Here is an 18,979-nt window from a genome sequence, read left to right as displayed (position 1 = left end):
AGCCCCTCTCCTAGCCCCATCAAAAATAAAAATAAATCACTAAGACATTTATTGATTGCTTTCCAATGAAGAGTGGGAATGAATAGAGTCTCATTTAATGAGGTTTAATCACTTTCATATGCAGCTGTATTGCCTCTTCTTGGATGCCCTTAAAGGATGAATTTACCCCTGACCTGTGCCTCTGGCTTTGTACTGCTCTCAACAGGATAAAACGCCTCAGAGACCCTCCGGAAAGCAGCTGGTGGCTAGTTAACCAAATATAAGAAAAATAAGCATAAAGGTAAGAGATAACTCGAGTTAACATAAATGATAATGAAAACTAAGGAAGAGTTAAAATATATAATAGTTCTAACTCAATGGCTGAATTAAGCAAAAACGGAAGTCAAAAGCCACCATGGAGATGCCGGGGATCGAACCCGGGGCCTCATACATGCGAAGCATGCGCTCTACCACTGAGCTACATCCCCTGATGCAGGACCATGGTCGAGTTGAATTCCTGTCATGTTAAAACCCCAAGGCATTTCACAGAATTCTATTATTTTGTATTCATTCAGAGAGTGAGTGACTCGGAGAATGAATTCCACGTAAAGTCACATCCAGGTTTCCTTGAAGTAGCCTCCCTCACATCGACAACGTCCAGCTCTTATCTTTACTGGGAGCAAAGCACAATTCTAGAAGCTCAGGACAATTGATTCTATTCTATTGACCAAATCGAATCCCAAGCTGAAAGAAAAAGGGATATCCCCCAACTCTTTGAAGATTTTTCTGCTAATCAAAGGTTTATGGGAAAAGCGACCCAAATTTCTTGCAGCTGGTTACAGCGAATGCACCTTCCGAGCTCTCGCTCCCCCACTTGCCTCTGCTCGCAGAAGCAGCTATCCAGATAGATGTAAATGTGAAGATCTTGTCCTGATCTTTGTCCACACCGGCAATGGCTCGGCCCACGCAGTCCCTCTAGCTCACCCGGCATCAGAGCTGATATCTGTGAATTTTGGTTTCTCAAAGAATCCTGGATCGTTCTGAACCTCCAACAAAACTGGCGAAACATCCTCTTCCTGCGTCTGCAAAGGTCAGGAGCTCCCGCAGCTGCAGCCGCTCGGCTGCGATCCACTGAACCGCTCCTGCGTGGCAGCCGCGGGCACCAAGGCTTTTGTCTCTGGTTCAGAAGTTCTACAGCAGAAAGGGCATCAAAGGTATGATCCACGAAAGAAGTGACAAGTTGGACTGCATTAAAATTAAAAACGTTGGCTCTGAAAATGGCACTCTCAAGAAAATGGAAACAAGCTACAGACTGGGAAAGAATATTTGAAAAATGCTTATCTGATGAAGGACTGGTATCCAAAATATACAAGGAACTCTTCAAATGTAACAATAACAACACAAATTAAAAACTTGGGTCATTGCAAGCCCCAACTTCAAACCCCAGTCGTCCTCCCTACCCCCCACCCCCAAAAAATAGAACATCAATAATCAGATACTATCCACATCTATCAGAATGGCCAAAATCCAGAAGACTGATACCAAATGCTGACTTGGGAGTGGGTGTAGAGCCATAAGAACTCTGATTTATTGCTAGTAGGAATGTGCATTGGTACACTGTCTCAGGGACAGTTTGGTAATTACAAAAGTAAATATAATCTATGTCTAGTTACACAAAGACTATGTGTAAAAATTATGTTTAGTCTTACCATATGATCCAGCAATGTATTCATTGGTATTTACCCAAAGAAATTGAAAACTTATGTCCATACAAAAATTTGCACACAAAAGTTTATAGTTGCTTTATTCATACCTGCCAAAACATAAAGCAATTAAGATGATCCTTCAGTAAGCAAAAGATAAACAAACCATGGTATATCCAGAAGATAGAGCATTATTATGTCCTAAAAAGAAATGCACTATCAAGCCATGAAAAGATACGCAGAAAACTTAAATGCATATGCTAAGTGAAGGAACCCAATGTGAAAAAGCTATATACTGTATGATTCCAACAATATGACATTCTGAAAAGGCAAAACTGGAGGCAATAAAAAGATCAGGGATTGGGATTGGGGGAGAGGAAGGGATGAGTACTTTGGATGATGATCTGTGTCAATGTAGGTTCATCAGTTATGCATCACTCTGATGGGAAGTGTAGATGATAGAAGAGGCTGTGCTCGGGTGACGGCAGATACTACGTAAGAAATCTCTGTACTGCATACTCAATTTTGGTGTGAACCTAAAAATTCTCTAAGAATAGATTATTTTTTGAAAGGGTGGGGGGAGTGACGTCAGGAAGATGACATGGAAGGCAATTCCCTCCCATGTTGTATCCTTGGCCTGTGACCAACTCTCTCCAACTGTCCATGGAGAAGAAAATGCAAAGGAAACTGGTTCCAGGGTATGTTGCAAGCAGACATGTAGAACTGGCCCAGGTGGTAAACTGTGTCTCCTCATAAAAAATGTGAGAGATCCAGTACTGCTTAGCTACAGCTAAGAACCCAGCTTCTAGATAGTGTAAAAACTCCTGCAAAATGGAGCCATAATCCAGGTCCAAACCCGAGCCCTGCCTACTTGAGACATAATTAAAACATTTTAATGCCTTTTGCTCTTTTCTCTTTCTTAATGCCTTTCTTCAAACAGATAAAACACACTTGGATGTTTTTGTTTATTTTTTTATTTTGGTTTTGGGGTCAGACCCAGTGTCTCATGCATTGAAGGCAGGCACTCTACAACTGAGCCTCTCTATGTTGTCTTTTTAAAAGGTCATGGGGGTAGGGAGACTATTGATGGTTTTCAGAGTCAGTTATACTAAAGCAAATCTAGCTCTTCATCTCCAGCAGATGCTTTTTTCAGTTTCTGGCAGAAGAGAGTGTTGAACCCAGGGCCTTAGCCAAGCCAAAACTCTTACTGCCGTCTCAGGACCTTGAGATTATGAGACTGACACTCTGCCTACTGCGCTAAGAAGGCACTAAATAGATACATTTTTTAAAGATGTACTACCTTACTTCACTAAATTGGTAATTACAAGGGAAAAATGAACTAGATACATATTAATTTATTAAATAAATAACTTTTGGGCCAGAGCCATGAAAGGTTCACAGCAAATTGAATGGTAAATACAGAAAGTTCCCATATGCATATCCCCACCCCACATACACCCACAACCTCCCTTTCTATATCGAGTGCTCAATTTGTTAGGTTTTTGTTTTTTTTTTTTTTGGAGATTTTTATGTCTGTTTGTGACAGATTTTTATGTCTCTTTGTCTGGTTTAGGTATTAAGGTAATGCTGGCCTCACAGAAATGAGTTAGGAAGTGTTCCCTCTCTATTTGTATTTTCTGAAAAATATTGTACAGAATTAGTATAATTTCTTCCTAAAATTTTAGAATTCTCCAGTGAATCCACCTGATCCTATTGCTTTCTGTTTTGGAAGGTCATGGATTATTGATTTAATGTCTGTAATAGATGTAGGGCTATTCAGATTGTCTATTTCTTCTTGTGTGAGTCAATCACTGATCTTTTTTTCTTTTCCTTTTCATTGTAGAATATTTCAATATAAAGAGGAAAAAAAAAGGACATTATAATGAATTTCCATGTGTCCATCTCATTCACCTTTATTTTCAACTGATGGCTAATTTTGCTTCAAAATCAGCATAGTTTTAATGGAATTCTGTCTTTATGAGTAATTGGAATAAAGCAGATGAGTTGTACAATTTTAGAGACACAGTCATTTGTTATGTAACAATAGATAACTAATACATCAGTATGTGTTTGTCCTACTTAGTTTTTGTATGAACTTTTTTTTTTCTGGTGCTGAGAATCAAACCCAGCTAGGCAAATACTCTACTACTGAGCCTAAACTTTCTTTTATGTTTTTTTTTTCCTTCTATATTGTCAGAACATATGCAATTTTGCCCTTATATTATTTCAATATTGGTGCTTCAATTTTTCTTTTATTATTGTTGCTTGTCTTGACTTTATCTCAGCAAAGCTTTCCTTTAAGAAAGATGACTATGGTTTTAACTATATGTGTGTAATTTATCATGATAAAGAAATTTTCTGCCCTTGCCATTTTTCTAAGATGATATGTGTAAAACATGAATGAATATCAATTTTAAAAAGTGACTTTTGCCATCAATGGTAGGATTATAAAATACTGGAGAATATAGTTTCTAAAGTGAAATAAAATCTGATTTCACTATTGAGTTCACTATACTCATGGCTATCATTAGAATTAAGTTAGCTAGTCCATAGAAAGTATATGGAAAGTAATGGGTGGATATGTGTATATGTATGTATGTATATATGAGTGCATACATAATTTTATTTATACTTATAATGTGTAATGTTTTATGTATATATATATATTATCATCAATTCACAGTAAATAAGTAGGAGACAGGTTTTGGAATATTTTTCTAAATAAGAATAAGAAAGTAAACCTTGAGTTAATTGTTAATAAATAATTTCTTGTGATAAACATAGTTTCGGTCTCAGATTTTTTCCACTTAACTTTCATTATCATGGCCATTGATTTAGGGGACAGTATCCTTGATGAACCATATTACCTCTATCTATTAGTTCTTGTTGATGGTAATTGTCAGATATTTTATTTCAGATGTTTTATTTTTCCTCCAATATTGGTAAATATTATTCTTTTAGAAGGAATTCTTGAGAAAATTGAATTGTTAAAGCAAATAACAAAGTTATCCTTTCACTCCTTACTATATAAAGAAAATGAAAAGGGATGAGATTATAGCTCAGTGTTAGAGCATCTCCCTAACAAGTGTTCAAGATCCAGCATTTCAGGAACAAGCAAAAAGAAGGGAGAGCACTCTGGTACAGGATGGCCACTTTAAAATGCTTCTTGGTTCTAGACCCTTCATGAACACTGTTTCTTCTGGTTCCTTTATTACAAATTATAAAAATGATTTAAATTTGGCATTTAACTACTTGATTTAACTTCATCAGTTGTGGAAATTCTCTTGTCAGAGATACTAAATGGAAAGCTGAGACATTAAACAAATAACCTCTGCATGCCTCCAATGGGCCTGGTTTGAATGGCTTATGTAAAATTTGTGGGGAAAATGAATAATATTATATTATATGTTCTCTAGTTCATTGAATTCTATGGCTTTGACATCTGGCCCAAGACCTGAAATAAAAGGGAACTATTAAATTGTGTAAGTGTATGAGTAAATCCATTATTATCTTCTGAGAAAATACATCAAGATTTGCAGTCCTGTAAATTAAGTCTTCAGCAAAACACCATTAAAAAGTTGGTAACGTGGGGCAGCTTTGAAACATTCTTTATTACTCTCTCCATATCTATAAAACAGGTCTGTGTAAAAGAGTTTTTATAATTTCACAAGTGGTATAAATAATATCTCAACACACTCAAGTGATATTTCAACAAGTCTTCTCTGGAATGCTTTCCAAAACAGCACCCAATTGGCCTCTGTTTTCCCTCAGGACATAGATGGTTTGGATGTATGCTTCATATATTTTGGAGCTTTCTGAATGCAGTATTTTGGCATGGATATGTTTTGTCTTCTGAATAAGATGTTGGGTTCCTCAGAAAATGCTGTAACTTAATAATTAATTCTATAGCAGTCCACTGAATAGATATTTCAATAATGCTGTACAAAGAAAGACTGATCATTCTTGAAATAATTTTTGAGATATAGCGGGAGACAAACAGAAGGAAACAATCTTCATATCAGGAACATACCAGAGTCCACTTGCTCCAGTCATAGTGCAGAGGAATGATTTACCAGAAACAGGGGGCATCATGCTAGTTGTGTCTACACCAAGACCAAGAGCCAAGTTCAAGCCAGCTCTGTCTCCCCCATCCTCCAAACACAGGTGCCTTGCCCAGCACATCTGGAAGTGACACCCCTTAGTTCTTTATCTCAGTGAGATCTCTCCCTTTTCTGCTTCCTATTCTCATATTGCAGCACACTGATGAACCTTTTGGATCAACTGGAAGACAAGTTCTGCCAGGCAGATGGGATCCTCCCAAGTTCAAAAACTGTTTTGTGGGGTTTTCATGAAGGTGGTGAACAGTTTTAAATGCCCAGGGGAAGGAAAAAAAGAAAGAGCAATAACCTCACCTGGATATCTAAGCACTTCCCGGGATTTATGAGCACTTTCCAGGAACATAACGCTATCCAGAATGAATCCAGAGATCTTTCTAGTTTACTGTAAGGTTTTCCATAGACACCATTAATGTACTCCAAATCACATCAAGTCCTTTTCAATTCCCACTGTAGTTACTGTCTCTCTCCTCAGAAGCTATATAAATAAGAATCCTAGTCATATTCCTGCTGAATTGCAGTCTCTGGTTGTGAGACTGACTTCCAAATACCTTCACAAGGCTGAATTTCAAATTTGTTCACAGTTTAAATTAATCACGTTCAAACACAAGCTCCTCCTCCCTTCTGCCCACAAAGCAAAAAAGAAAAGAGCATATCAACATGTACATCAACAAGAGCATTGATTTCCTGCAGTATGGGTAAATGGTACCACAACCTACACAAGGAAGAAAACTGGCTTTATTTTTTGAGGATGCATCCCTTTTATGGTTTGCAAACAACCACTCCAAGTAAAATATGAAACAGGAGCTCCAATATTCTTGAGATTATCTATATTCCTACCTGGCAGCTCGAGCTTCAGAACGGTGCAGAAGAGAGGAAGGTGAGTTTAGACAGGTGGATCAGGGCGAAAAATGGTAATTCTCCCGCCCGAACAGGGACTTGAACCCTGGACCCTCAGATTAAAAGTCTGATGCTCTACCGACTGAGCTATCCGGGCTCTTATATGGTTGTTTTTTTTCCTGACAATTTATATAAAGGTGAACACATTCAGTTATTGTTAATTTTGTTTTCCATTCCAAGGCAACGCGTTAAGAAAACTAAAAACCAAACACCAACAACGATATCAGTAACAAAAATCCCTACCGTTCACTTGCACACCTTATATCCTCAAGTCAAAAGTTCTACACTCACCAAACCTGCTCTCACCATAACCATTTGGCTTCCCTGTGGTCTTTCGAAAGTCACCGAGACCAGCTGCTACAACACCTCAAGAAAAAAACCAACCAGAAAACACTGGTGTTTTCTGAAGAGGTTTTAGGTGTGGAAACATCTCCAAGATACTCTCAGAAACCGACAGAGTTTGCGTAAAAAAGAGTGGGCTCTTTCCATGGGATAATAATGTTCTTTTAAGCTAGGGGTGTGGGAGGGGAGATGTTCTTTCCTTAAACCACACGGTAGTGCAGTATTTCTTCATACCTAGAGAATGAAAAGAAATGACGCAGAGTTTGGACATGATCCACATTCTCACGCATCCAAACCCCACATGGACCGTGCTTGACAATCCATAATAAGTTCATTTCTCTCCACTTTGCCAACTCCAGCCTCACCTCATGCCTCTCCTCAAAAGCTCATCGCTTCCCCTTCCCCTCCGGTTCACCCGCCTCCTCCTGAGTGAGGTCTTCCCTACTGGCCACGCCATCCAGATTCCGGATTCCTGAGGCCAGAGTTCCCCACACCTGCCAGATTTTGGATCTAGGGAGCTTTCTAAAAGATATAAATCGCTATCGGCCCCCGTCTTGACAGTGCCTTCAGTCTTCATCCAAAACTCTTTTCTGGGTTGACTTTCACACAAAATAGAGGCAAAGGAGAAAAGCGTGGACCATGAGCGATCAATACCAGGGAAGGTTTAAGACGCTCTTAAGGGGGCGAAGTGTTAGTTTAATAAATCGTGCGTCAGGCCACATATCTTCTCCCTTGCCCTCTCTTCCTTCCGCGATTTGTCTGAAGGAGGGTAGGTGTCCTACGGTTTGCATGCTCTTCCTCTCTACCCGTCTATTTCAGCAGGAGGAGCAGGAGTTGAAGGAGAAGCAGCTGCCTGGCTCCTAGGCAAGTAGATACACACTGTCGCTCTGCATCACCTGACAGGTTTTATTAATTCTTTCCGTTTGTCTTATGTCTTCTTGCAAAGACCTGAATCTCTCCAGGCTGCATTGAACTTGCCTTCTTTGCGTCTTTCTGCATCATCATTGTCACCTTCTAGGCAATTTTATAAGCAAAGGAAGAGGAATTCGACGGAATGGGGAATCAGAAGACGCAAGAAAATGCCGGGTTCCCGAGAATCTCCCTGACAATGGAATGCCCAGCCGAGGGTCATGTGGAGAGGACCTTGGAGCAAGCTGACCCTAATAGGAAGGTGGCCGAGGTAAAACAATGAATCTCAGAGTCCCAAATCAGTTTAAGGACAAGCTGTTCTTTTGTTTTCCAGAAAAACGTGTCAATGACTCCTAATTCCTCAATTCTTAAGGGTCCTTTTCAGTCCTTCTGCTCCCCTCGATTCAAGGGCTTTTCCATTGACACTAGAACATCCCGATTGTTCAGAAAACTAAAATGTAGTTTCCACGAGCCATTTCTTTTTCTCTTTACAGGCTGTCGTTGTCATTCTATATGATGTTCCATGATGTGCCAAGTAAAACCCAATGCAAATGTGTTGGTTGGGGTGCAGGTGTCTTGCCTAGGAAGTAGGAGATCCTGGCAGGGGCGGTTCCTTTTATAACCCCCATCCCCTTTCCTTCTTGTCTACCTTTGCTCGTCCCTGGGATGCGTTAAACTTCAAGAAGTAGAAATGAGAGAACACTACAGGACTTCCTTTTCTTGTGAGCGGGGAAAATATGAAGGAAATGAGAGGGATAAAAAAACCCAAGTGGAGGTACCAGGGATTGAACCAGGGACCTCGTACATGCGAAGCACGCGCTCTACCACTGAGCTACACCCCCAACTTCTTGATTTTTAAATATTATTGCTACTTTTTCTGCAGTTTTTTTTTAATCTAAGAGTTGTCTAAAAATAGCCCACTGTGTTAAACTTCACTATTTCTGAGATCATGGAAGCTTATTCTGTCTACTGACTTCATTAGAAGAGTAACTGGATTGTAGCCTAAATAGCCCCGTTTCTGATTCTAGGACCTTCCCAATCCCGGTTGAGCCTGCTCCAAGAGCCACTCACCATCGACGAGGTGAAAGTGTCTTGCCTCTAGGCCAAGTCCTAGGAAAATCTCTTCAGCACATACTGAAGACATACTGATTCCGAGTGAAGTCAAAGTCAGCCTCGGCTTTCCGAGCTAGCAAGGTGAGCTAACTTCACAAGATGCTCTGGGATTCCAACTCAGCATCTGTTTTCTAGCTAATTCTCACAGCTGAGCCAGACCCACCCAACCCCCACCCCATATTCTGATTCTGTACTCCATCTTTATCCCTTGCTTCAGGATTGTGGTCACAAAATGTTTTGAGAACAATGTCAAAACTCCTTCAACGACCATACTGTCTGCCTGTGGGATATAAATGCAGGACCAAAGGAAGGCAAAATTGTGAATCTTTACTGGCCACTCTGCGGTTGTAGAGGATGTGGCCTGGCATCTGCTGCATGAGTCATTATTTGGATCTGTTGCTGATGATCAGAAACTTATGATACGGGACACCATGTCCAATACGACCTCTAAGCCGAGCCACTTGGTGGATGAGCACACCGCCGAGGTCAACTGCCTCTCGTTCAATCCCTACAGCGAATTCATTCTAGCAACCAGCTCTGCGGGTAAGACTGTAGTTTTGTGGGACCTGCATAACTTAAAATTAAAACTCCATACTTTCGAATCTCATAAGGATGAAATTTTCCAGGTCCACTGGTCTCCACATAATGAAACTATTCTGGCTTCAAGTGGTACTGATCGTTGCCTGAATGTGTGGGATTTAAGTAAAATTGAAGAAGAACAATCAGCAGAAGATCAGAAGATGGGCCTCCAGAACTCCTGTTTATTCATGGAGGACACAAAGATTTCAGACTTCAGCTGGAACCCCAATGAGCCTTGGGTCATTTGCTCAGTGTCTGAAGATAACATCATGCATATATGGCAAATGGCTGAAAATATTTACAATGATGAAGAGTCAGATGTCACAACATCGGAACTTCAGGGACAAGGATCTTAAAACCCAAAGTATAAGGTGTTTCTGTTGAATGTAATGCTACCTGAATGCTTGATTTGTCAAGTGGCCAAAAGGCATTGTATAGTAGAAAATGTTAAGTGGGATGGCTTATGGCATTCTTCACCCTCTGATTCTAGCACTTTTAAGTGAGTTGTTGCATACTGTATCATATTGTAGCTATTAGGGGTAAAAGGAATGTCGCTTAAGAAAGAACATCACCTTTGGTTTAAAATACAAGTTGCAGGGTACTGCCTTTGATTCAACTGTTTTAAGTCCTCATTTTCTCAAACTAAGTGCTTGCTCAAATTCCCAAATATGCAAGGATAACTTTTTTCACTTTTTCCTTCCAACACTTCTTGATTGGCTTTGCAGAAATAAAAGTTAAAAAAAAAAACAAAACTCCTTCAACTTTAAATGAAGTGTTTTTTTCTTTTTCTTTTTCTTTTTCTTTTTTTTAAGGCGAGGGGAATGAACAGGGTTAGGGCAGGCACTGGGTGATTGAGAAAGTTGGAGGACAGAGTAAAGCTTTCAAAATGCCTTCCTTCTGAGAACATACTGACATAAGGATAAGGCCTGCCATAAATATGAATAAAGAATAAAGACAGAGTTTTGGAAACCTTGGAATGGTGCTACTGGTGAATCAGAAAATGGAAGCGGTCCCAGATGCTGCAAAGCAAATAGGATGGATTGTCTGGGCACCAGCAGAGGTAATGGCCTCTTGCTTTCTGTATGCTTTCAGTTTAGTATGCAGGACCAATGATATACCAATGGACACCAAAGCCATAGGCCTATTCTTCCTGGGCCTTCTAAGACCCTTTGGTAATACTGAGAAAAAGTACTTAAGGCAGGTTTTCACTTACAGACTTAAAATACTGAACAAAAATGTTAACTGGGCAAGTCAAGGAATTTTGTGTGGCCACATTCCTGTTCTTCTTGTGTTAGCCCTCTGGAAGTTTTGAGAAAGTGCACTCACTTGAGAAAGTGAGTGCAAGAAAATGTCGGTGAATAGGTTGCATGCTGCAGGAATGAGAGTTCATTGTGTAAATTATCTTTTCAAATTTGGGGGAGTTTTAATCTGGAGCTTTCCTAACAGAGTGGTATGAGCCACATCTCTACATTCACTAAAACAAGTTTGCAAAGCACTGTGCTTTTTTGAGAGATGGCTTTCTCTTCCCCCTCACTGAGAAGTTGGAATAAGTATCCTGACGCATTTGGTGATTGATCCCAAATACTTTGGCCTGTGGTTACGGAAGGGATGTGAGGTCAGGGGAAATCAATGGGAGTGTTTTCTGCTCCTCTACCATCACACAGGCCCAGCTGGGAATACAAAAGTTATCAAGGTGAGATTACTTACGAAAACTACGGTGATGGCATAAAGATAGACATACAGACCAATGAAACAGAACAGAGCTCAGAAACAAACCTTCACATATGTGAACAAACAATTTCAACAAGGGTGACAAGACCATTTGATGAAGAAAAGATCATCTTTTCAACAAATGGTCCTGGGAAACTGGATATCCACATGCAGAAGAATGAAGATGACATACTTAATGTCATGTCAAAAAGAAAGAAAGAAAAGAGAAAAGTGAGCTGCAACTGTAAAACTCCTAGAAGAAAACACAGGACATTTAATTTGGCAGTGATTTCTTAGAAATGACAACAAAGACATAGGAAACCCAAAGAAAAAAAGACACTGAACCTCATGGAAAAAATTTAAATTTGTAGATCAAAAGACACTGTAAACAAAGTAAAGAGGCAATCCATGGAATTGGAGAAAATATTCACAAATCAAACATTTGATAAGGCCAGAGTGTATAAAGAACACCTAAAACCATTAACAACCAAAAAGAAAAAAATTCAACTCAAAGCAGGCAAAAGACCTGAATAAACATTTCTCCAAAGATGGTCTGCAAATGACCAGTAAGTGCACAAAAAGATACCAGCATCACTGATTAGAAACGAAAATGTAGATTACAACTGCAGTGAGACACAACCTCACAACCGTTAGGATGAATACTATTTTTTAATCAGCAAATAATCAGTGTTGGTGAGAATGTGGAGACATTGGAATCCTTGTGCACTGTTGGTTAGAATGTAAAATGGCACAACCACTGCAAAAAAAATTACGGGATGCACTCAGAAAGTAAATAAAACTGCCATATGATTCAGCAACTTCACTTCAGAGTGCATTCTCAAAAGAAGGGTCTTGACATATCTGCACATGCATGTTCATAGCAGCATCATTTACAGTAGCTAAAATGTAGAAATAATCCAAGCATCCATCAGTGATGAATGCATCAGCAGGTGGGTTATATACATGCAATGGGATATTATTCATCCTTAAGAAAAGAAAAGCAATTTTGCAATATGCTACAACATAGATAAAGCTTGAGGACAGAATGCTAAGTGAAATAAGTCAGTCACAAAAAGTCAAAGACTATAGGATTCCACTTGTATGAGGTGCTTAGAGCAGTCAAGTTACAGAGGCAGAAAATAGAATGGTGGTGGCCAGCAGCTGGGGAAGAGGAATTATTGTTTAATAGGTATTCTCTTTCATTTTGCAAGATGAAGAATTTTGGAGATGGGTGGTGGTAATGATTGCTCAACAATTTGAATGTACTTAATTTCCAATTTCTCCACTGCTGTGTGCTTAAAAATGGAGAAGGTAGTAAATTTTACATCTAGTATTTTGCCACCATAAAAAAATGGCAAAAAATACTACTATTGAAAAAAAAAAATACTACTGCCAGGTACCCAGTGGTTTATGTCTGTAATCCTAGCTACTCAGGAGGTAGAGATCAGGAGGATGGCAGTTCCAAGCCAGCATGGACAAATAGTTCATGAGACCCTATCTCAAAAAAAAAAAAAAAAATCACAAAAAGAGATAGTGGAGTGGCTCAAGATGTAGGCCTTGAGTTCAAACCCCAGTACCGGAAAAACAAAAAGAAAACACTAAAACCAGTTTGGATGTCAAGCTTTGAAAGTTGTATGGAATTCAAAAGTCACCACTCTGTTCTAACAACAAGTGAGCATTTTTACCACACAGGAAAACATATAAAGAATTTTCTCAGCTGTCCTGTTTGGATGCCTTAAGAAGTCATTCCTATGTTGAGTTCACCCACTTCCTAGCCTAGAAAGAATTGATATCACAGCCCTCCAGGACCAGTGAGCAAAATGACCTTTGTGTGTGTGTGTGTGTGTGTGTGTGTGTGTGTGTGTGTGTGTGAGGTGTAAAAGAAAGGATGTGAATGTAGACAAACAGGGAAGACTAGGAAAAAGAAAGCGAAGTCTTTGTCCTCCAGTCTGCCTAGGGACATGGGAATAGCTAGCAGGGGTGGCGGGGGAAGAGGGGGTAATAGATTTAAAAGAAGTTGTCTGAAAACTTTTTGATTTTTAAGCTTCTGTTCCAAGGATCTGATTCCTCCCCAATCAGGAAGCTTAAAGACACAGGAGAGTAAGTGGAGGTGCTGGGGATCGAACCCAGGGCCTCGTGCATGCTAAGCACGCGCTCTACCACTGAGCTACACCCCCTAATGATGCGCCATAGCTCTCACATAACTGGATACCAGAAGTGTCTGTTTATGTCCAATACTTAAGCTAAAACGGTAGTGTCTACTCTTTACCTCTGCTGTTTCTGAAACTCTCCTTCCATTCTGGCCCTAAAGCTCCCATTAGTGCTGTCAGGATCTCTCAGAACTGTCGCACCCTCCAAGGACGGTTTCCTGCAAAGCTCCCAGGAGAGTCCCAAGGTGGAATATTCTCTTAAATCAACTTCCTTCCTTTCAGGCAGTGTCGAAAAATACTGCGACCAGTACCAGGATGGCTGCTTAGGAAATTTAGGTCCAGGTGGGGAGAGAAGGCTAAAGTGGAATTAGTTCACAATATTGGCATGAAATGAAGAGAGAGGGCGCGTCCACAACTTTCGTAAACAGCTGCGCCCAGCATCCTCGTTCGGAAACACCGAAGGGAAGCTCTTCCCAAGACGCGGCGTCATTTGTTCTGCTAGCCTTGGGAACTGAAGAACCGAAAGAGACTTTTAGAAAAGGCCCTCCAGTCTACTGATCGCCTCTTGCAGACAAAATCCGTTCCACGAAGAGGCGGAACAGTTGCCTGCGCCTGACACGTCCTCAGACCCTACGGGTTCCTGGGGCGCAAAAAGTAGACGTTTTCTCTTTTATTCAAAATGCGCGCCACCGTCAGCCAGTACAAGGGTTTTGGAGCCGGTGAGGTGGGGAAGGAATATATAGAATTTTGAAACTTCGCAGGTGATTCTGGAAATCACTAGCCTAACGTCTGAGAATGGTAGAAACCCGGGGAGGAATGGAGGAGGAAGGAGACTGGCCGGTGGCGGGGGGGTGGGGAGTTGTTGCTGAGAAGCAGCAAAAAAGAAGGAAAGATTATGGAGAGCCGAAGAGGTCTGGGCAAGGGACTCCGAACATCGATAGTGTTTCGATAGGGAGGAACTTAGTATTTGGATACCGGCGCATCTACTCTCCCCGTCTCTCCTGCGTTTTCCTCAAGGAAGAGAAAAAGCTCCATTCTTCTAAACCAAGTAGACTGAAAACTAGATCCCACAAGAAGAATCAGTTGTTTTGTTCAATATGATCGTGGTTCGAGAACTACTCGGTCTTTTCTTTACTGGATAAATAGGTTGATCCCTTTACCAGTGTTTGTGGGGTTGAATTTTTGTTTTCCATTCAATAGCTGCTGAAGTCTGCACTTATAAGGAGCAGCAAGAAAGCCATTAGGGACATTTTCAGTGTCCCTTACATTTTGTAGCCTGTCCTTGTCTCAGCCAGCGTCCAGACAGAAGATTTTGAACAGAGAAAGACTGGTTTAAAACAGCGCTGGGGAAGCAGACCACAGTCTACCCTACTCTCTCCTAGGATTCATTGAGGAGGGGATGAAGATAGGGGGACAGCACAGAAGGAGCAATGTAATAGACAAATAATTGAGATTTGAGAGCTTAGGGAGAGAGAAAAGAAGGGATTTTCAGATTTCTAGTTGTTACTGTTGTTGCGTTGTCGTTGTTATTTGTCTTGTGTAGACGAGATGACTTTCACCCAGCTACAGATGGAGAGTCAGAACTTTCTGCCTTAAGTGAATAGACCTAACTTTTTGCTTTTGGAGAGTTGAGTGACAGCATCAGAAAGGGATGCATTTGAGTTGGAACTTGATGAATTTATGATACCTGCAAATTTAAGATACAACGTTGGGATGGTGTCTAATAATCATGGTGACCTGCAAGATGAAACGCTGCAGAAAAGCTGCTCTAAAAAATCTAGATCAATTATTTGGATATGGAAGAGACAGACAGCACATAGCATAAGAAGTGAAAAGGAGCCATTGTGCATTGTACTCTATGTACAAACTAAAAAGAGCCTAGAAGGTAAGTAGCTCACCAATGGAATTTTTCATATACAAAGAGTTAAGCTTTTCTGCCTGAGATTAGTACTTGTTGACATTAAGTTCTGAAACTTGCCTTAGAAGAGTCAAGTAAAACCAATTTCAAGCTATTAGCTTCCAGATGAGATGATTTTTGCTAATCTTTGTCCCTTCTATCCATATGCAATTTTTTCCTCATTCACAGGAATCCCAGGGAGTACTCTTTGATGTAGGAACTTATTATCTGGCATAACTTCTCTCACATGGGGCCCAAAAATAGTCTTACCAACCACATAGAATTTGAGGACAAAAGAAAGAAATAGGTACCACTAACGAAAACATTGCAAAAATGTCACACATGAAGTATAAATTATCTACAAATTTATTCCGTAAAGAGTAAACATTTTAGGTTTTCAGAGTTTTAGGACTCTGATGCATACTCAATTCTGATCTTGTATCAGTAAAATAGAGGAAATGAAAATGAGTGTCACTGTGTTTATGGACACTGAAACTTGATATCACATCATGAGATCTTCTTTTGATTTATTTTTTTGGTCAATCATTAAAAATTTAAAAATCATCCTTAGTTGGTAGGCCTGTGAAAGTAGGCAGCAGATGAGATTTTTGTCCAAGGGACATAGGTTGCCAACTCCTGGTTTAAGAAGTCTTTTAGCCAGGCATGGAAGTTCATGCCTGTAATTCCAGTTACTTGGAAGTGGTAGCAGGAGGATTTTGAGTTTGAGACCAGTTTGGAATAAAAACAGGACTGGAAATGCAACTCAAGCATGCACAGGGCTCTGGGCTCAATCTCCAGCACTACCAAAAAAATGTTATTTTTAATCCTCATAAATCTTTAGAAAAATTGGACTGCTTTGGTAATTTATGATTAAAATCCATTGCTTTTTACCTGGGCACACAGTGTAAAATAAGAAAATTTATTCCTATAAGATTTGGAATTTACTCACTAAATCCTAATTTAAACCTCCTAAATTTGTATCAGTGGTTTTCTAGTTTAGTTTCTCCAAAAGTAAGAAAGCCAGAGTGAGAAAAAGGGAAGGAGCCAGAGCAGACAGGAAAGCCATCGGGCTCAAACATAGATGTGCTTACATTAAGAAAAGAAGGGAGGGACAGAATTGCAAATGGCAAGGCCAGTGGTGAGTCCAGTAGCCAAAGTTAAAGCCAAAGCAAGAATGGACCTGCTTTTGTATTCTTTGGCTAAGAGCATCTTTTGAAAAAGTACAATGGTACCAGAAACATGGTAGATTCAGAGCTGGGGCATTTGCCAGTTAAGCTCCCCTCAAGTGACAGCTGTGAGTGGTGCATTTTAGGTCTTTCCACAAACTATTTATGTTGTTTAATTGTGTGCTTAATTAAGTTACTTTGCAATGACAGATGTTAAAATGTTCACCCTCCTCTTTTACATGCCAGCTTGCACTACAAATCATTTTTACTTCTATTATACATCTTTCTCTTCTGCTGTACAAATAAAAAATTTTAAATGTTAGCTCTTTATATATTCTAGATACTGGGCCTTTATCGAATACGTGGTACAAAAATATTTTCTGTCACTCTATAGCTTCTATTTGCACCCTCTGAAAAAGTTCACAGAACAAAAGAGATTTTTTTGGTTTGGTTTTGTTTGCATGAAACAGGGTCTCACTATGCACCCCAGAGAGGCCTTGAGCGCCATCTGTAGTCCAGAACTCTTGATCATTCTACCTCCACCTCTGGAGTCCTGGTATTACAGATGTGCACTACCATGTCTGGGTCAAAATTTTAATTTTGATGGAGTCTTATTTTTCATTTTACACATGATATTTCTAATGCAAAGTCTTTGTGTAGTCCTAGTCCTGAAGGTATTTTCTTATTTTTTTCCTCTGAAAGTTTAATAGCTTTTCTTCAACAAGTGATATTGGGAAAACTGGCTACCTATATACAGAAGAATGAAGATGGCTCTTTACCTAATCCTCCTGAGTAGATTCAGATGATGAATTTTGGGCCAGAATGCCACAGGAGTGATGCTATGTCCTCGCTGAGGGGAGCATAATGTCAGTTTTTTTTAGCATGGTGATATTATTTTGATCATTCTGGATAAGATATTATCTACTGGATTTCTTCATGATCAGGTTACCATTTTCATAAGAAATCTCTGGAGAAATACTTTGAAGCTACATAATGTCTTGTTCTTCATCAAATTTCCCCCCACAGCTTTGACATTCATTGATAAATTTTGCCTGAGTCGATTATTACATGACAGTGAAAAGTAAGGACGGCCATTCCTTCTACATTGATAAACTGGCATACTACTATAAGAAAAAATTTCTTCTTTCCTTTTTCTCTTCTTTCTTTCTTGTTTCATCTTTCTCTTTTTTTCTTACTAGTATGAACTCAAGCATTCTTATCTTATTCAATGGATCATATTCATTTATTTGTTTTAATGCTCAGGATTTCCAAAATGTCTAGTAGGTCTTGTGTTTTTCTGAGCACCCCATCGTCTTCTGGGCACTTTCCTTCCATTCTAGTACTTTCCCTGCTCCAGGCCTTACCAAGAAGCCTTGGTTCCTTTTAGTGGGGTCTGTATTTAGAATTCAAGTCTAGTTCTGTTGATTGCTTCTAGGGTACCATTGTTTTATGCATTCATTGTTAGAGCAAGGAAGGTCTTTGCCTTCCTTGGTCAAAGTTTTATGTAGCCCTTCTTATCAGAGTGAGAACACTCAAAACCAGGTCAATTCATAAAATACACACACACACACACAAATGTCATACTCCTTGCACTTACAGCATTATAAAAATAATAAAAATTAAAAGAACATACTAAATAGGATGCAAGATTTTTGTCACTTCTGTTGTGTCTAGAATGTAATTTACAGTAGCCCCTTGGTGTCCGAAGGGGTATGGCTCCAAGGAGACCCCCCTGTTAGGGAACAGCAAAGGCCCAGGATGCTGAGAGTTCAGTGCCATACTTAATTCATTTTTTTCTGCCACACCACTCAACTTCTGCTAAAGACAAGCCGCCTTTCAACAAATCTAAAAATTTCACTTTATGGTTTAATTAGCCACATTAACTTCTACCTTTCCGGTTTGGGAGCAATTTGCTTTTTGGAAAGGCAGAGTTTCACAAAATTAAAGGCAGGGAAACAACAAATTACACAAGATTTAAATACAACTGACAATAATTTGGGACTAACACAACTTCTCCGCATCAACTGACCTGCGCAATGTGCGGGAATTTAAAATTTTTTGCTTTTAATATTTCCTTTGATTTTAAAAAAGTTTATTATTATATATTTTTCTGACCGCGGTTTGTGAAAACCACGTGTAACAAATTTGCGAATAGGGCGGGCTTACTGTAAAGTTAAAGTATTGCTTGAAATATTCACTTGAATTCGTTCTCCTTTTTTCTATTGAATGTTACATTATTCGTTTGAGGTAATTTTTATTTTTTTCTGCTTGTATGCAAGTTTAAATTGCTTTTCCTCTTCCTTTGTTGATCTGATTTTTAACTTTGACTTTATAAAGGAATAAAACTATATGAAGAAGTGCTAAGAGAAATTTTCAAGTTGCAAAAAGTTGTTGTATCTCGGGACGCTCTCAGGTG

General features: G+C 39.5%; 4 non-coding genes and 1 pseudogene across 4 annotated transcripts; 1 reads left to right on the top strand and 4 right to left on the bottom strand.

Moving 5' to 3' along the window:
• Positions 1 to 395: 395 nt before the first annotated feature.
• Trnaa-cgc (transfer RNA alanine (anticodon CGC)) lies at positions 396 to 467 on the bottom strand. Its single transcript has one exon. It is a non-coding gene; the product is annotated as a tRNA-Ala (tRNA).
• Positions 468 to 6,721: 6,254 nt separating this feature from the next.
• Positions 6,722 to 6,794, bottom strand: Trnak-uuu (transfer RNA lysine (anticodon UUU)). The gene has a single exon. It is a non-coding gene; the product is annotated as a tRNA-Lys (tRNA).
• Positions 6,795 to 8,093: 1,299 nt separating this feature from the next.
• LOC109686009 (histone-binding protein RBBP7 pseudogene) lies at positions 8,094 to 10,359 on the top strand (annotated as a pseudogene).
• Trnaa-cgc (transfer RNA alanine (anticodon CGC)) lies at positions 8,719 to 8,790 on the bottom strand. The gene has a single exon. It is a non-coding gene; the product is annotated as a tRNA-Ala (tRNA).
• Positions 10,360 to 13,455: 3,096 nt separating the features above from the next.
• Positions 13,456 to 13,527, bottom strand: Trnaa-agc (transfer RNA alanine (anticodon AGC)). Its single transcript has one exon. It is a non-coding gene; the product is annotated as a tRNA-Ala (tRNA).
• Between the last annotated feature and the right edge of the window lie 5,452 nt (positions 13,528 to 18,979).

This window comes from Castor canadensis, chromosome 8 (genome assembly GCF_047511655.1).
Source record: "Castor canadensis chromosome 8, mCasCan1.hap1v2, whole genome shotgun sequence".
NCBI classification, from domain to species: Eukaryota; Metazoa; Chordata; class Mammalia; order Rodentia; family Castoridae; genus Castor; species Castor canadensis.
This window is presented reverse-complemented; position numbering and strand designations above follow the sequence as displayed.